This window comes from Echinops telfairi, unplaced genomic scaffold, assembly GCF_000313985.2.
Source record: "Echinops telfairi isolate 266 unplaced genomic scaffold, ASM31398v2 ScPeMD7_7400;HRSCAF=8409, whole genome shotgun sequence".
NCBI lineage: Eukaryota > Metazoa > Chordata > Mammalia > Afrosoricida > Tenrecidae > Echinops > Echinops telfairi.
In genome coordinates this window covers 61596886-61599751 of record NW_022111300.1, presented here as the reverse complement: position 1 = coordinate 61599751, position 2866 = coordinate 61596886, and positions in this window count along the sequence as shown.

Genomic DNA, 2866 nt, shown 5'->3' with positions numbered 1-2866 from the left:
TTTTTTTCTTCACCTCTTCTATGCCATCAAATCATTATCCTTTCATGTCCCTCTGCATTCAAGGAAACAAAAAGAAGTCACTTGGAGCAAGGTCAGGTGAGTAATGTGCATGGGGCAGAGAGGCATGCTGTTTTCTGGCCCAAACTGGTGCACTGAGATGGCTGCATGAGCAGGTGCATTGTCATGGTGCAAAACCAGTCCCCTGTTTGCCACAAATCAGACCTCTTATGTTGCACACTGTTATGCATTCTTCTCAGACCCTCTAAACAGAAAGCTTGCTTAACAGGCTGACTTGTTGGAACGAACTCCAAATGCACTATCCCTCTCAAATCAAAACAACAAATGAGCCTCGTCTTGATTGTTGATTTCACTTGACGAGATTTTTTTTGGTCAAGGTGACGATGGCGTCTTCCACTGGCTTGAGTGATGTTTGCTTTCGGGGTCATACGAACAGCAGCGTGTCTCATCATCAGTAATGACCTTGGAAAAAAGTCTGGGTTGCTTTGGAGCTGTTCTTTCAAAGCACAGCATGTTTCCACGGGACGCTCTTTTTCCTGGTCAGTCAGAACCCGAGGTACAAATTATACAGCAACCCTTCTCATTCCTAAATCTTCCATTAAAATTCACTGAGATGACCTCCAAGATGGTCCAGATAACTCCCCCATCTCTTCAACAGTCTGTCGTCAGTCTCTGAGCACAAGTGCATGGATTTTGTCGACATTTTCACCCATTTGGGAAGTTGATGGACATCCAGAACGAGGTTTGTCATCAATTGACATTTCACCTTTTTTGAAATGAGATAACCACTCATACACTTGAGTTTTTCCCCATAGCGTTGTCCTAGTAAGCTGTGTTCAACATCACCTCAGTTTCTGAAACCTTTTTCCTGAGCAGGAAACAAAATTTCACGTCTCATTCTGTTCTCTTAAGTTGGCCATCACAAAAATTGAAGTTCAAGTGAAGTTGCTTTTACGAAAGAAAAAAACATTCACTGTGACCAGAGAGAACCTTCCCAGGAGATGCCACTAGGTGCCCTAACTCGGAGGCAGTTGCTTGATGCTCACCTGGTGGGGAAAATGCGTACTACAAAAGCTTCGCCCAGTGGATCTTTTCCCGTTCTGTTTTGGGTACCTCATTCTAGGTTAATCCTTGAAAAACCCTTTCTGCTTCTGCTGAACTTACAGAAACCATTCTGATGATATTTTTAGCTCTTTGAACACTTTCAAGAATTGCACAATTCACTCATAATATCTTGTGGGAATTTGGGGTAATCGCCCAAAACTGAAATGAATGACCCTCTGGTTGTTTGGCACCTTTTCTCTTTATGCTATATGTTTGTTTATGGAAGTAGCAAGCTCAAGGGAGTAGAAATGTAGAATTTCACTAAAAGTGTAATGCATTTTATAAAATGAATAAATAAATATGACAAGCATAGTTCCATCTAATTTTTGATACCTTTGGACAGCATGAACATTACTACAAGTGCTTAGAACATACTGTTGAGCAGATGAACACAAGCAAAGAGTGTGTGTTGGCTGGGTTGACTAGAGAAACAAATTCAGTGAATAAATATATATATATATATACATATATATATATGAGCTTTATATCAGAGCGCAATTGTACATCAAGAGAACATTGCAGCCCACTCTAGATCAAGTCCATAAGTCTGATTTTAGCCCATATGTCTGATACCTGATACTAGTCCATAAATCCTTCTTCAGACTCACGCAGAATAGGCAATAAGGCAGAAGGCAGGAAGATCACAGGCTGGTGGGTAGACAGTCTTGTGGATCCAGTGGTGGTGGAAACATCTCAGCACTGGTGTGAGGCTCCTCCAGCTCTCTGAGAACATGTGGCTCTTCAACAGGAAGGTGCAGCAGAGAGAGAGAGTGTGGCCTGCCTCCAAGGAGAAAGAGGGTGTTCCCAGAATCCTCATGAGGCCATGCCCACAAGGAGGCATCATCAGGCTGTGACTTGGTTGACAGGCTAGGTTCCACCCCTATGCTTATTTATCAAATTGACATGAAATTATGTAACTGCCACAAAGAGCAAGGAAAAGAAATGTGTGGTTTCTACATCGGTCAGCTGCCTAGCCGTCCACCTTAGGGAGAACTTTGATCACAATTGCCATTTTAACAACCGGTTCTCCAAACTCAACAAAAATTAGGTATTGGTTCTGGCGAACCAGCAAGACCTGGCGGAATGGCACCCCTGGTTAACCGGCTTGGAAGACTTTGCAGTGGGGGGCAACGGTGGCTTCTCTGCCAGTGATCGGTGTGTCCTCTGAGCCATCTGCCTGTGCACAGTCCTCCCTCTTCCCTGCAGCCTCTCGTCTCCCTGACAGACGGGCACCTCCTCCCGGCAGACGCTTGCCCTTGCTCTCTCTCCTCTGTGCCGTCAGTGCTGCATCCGAGCAGCCCCTTCCTCGTGTCTCTCCTGTCCATCCTCACTGCAAGCTGACTGTGAGCTGATCAGTCACACAGAGGCCCCGAGAGTTCGCATATGCTGAAGGAACAGAATAATGCTCATTCCGCTCAGGAGGCCTGGGGTGCGCCCTGGGAATGGGCCTCACCTGCAGCTACCACTTGCCTGTGCTGGGGCTTGCGTGTGTCGGGGGTGCTGAACTGATTCCAATGAGGCATCACGATGAGGACTCGGAAGGGTGCCTGGTGATCTATTTTTGACAATCAGCCAGTGAAAACTCTGTGGGTCACAACATCGGAATCTGCCACCAGTCATGAGAATGGCACAAAACCAGGCAGCCTTTCCTTCCACTGTGCACTGCATCTGCATGAGTCGGGCAGCTGACAGCAATCACCACCTAGAGGCGACTGACTACCAGCATCACCACCATCACTGCCAC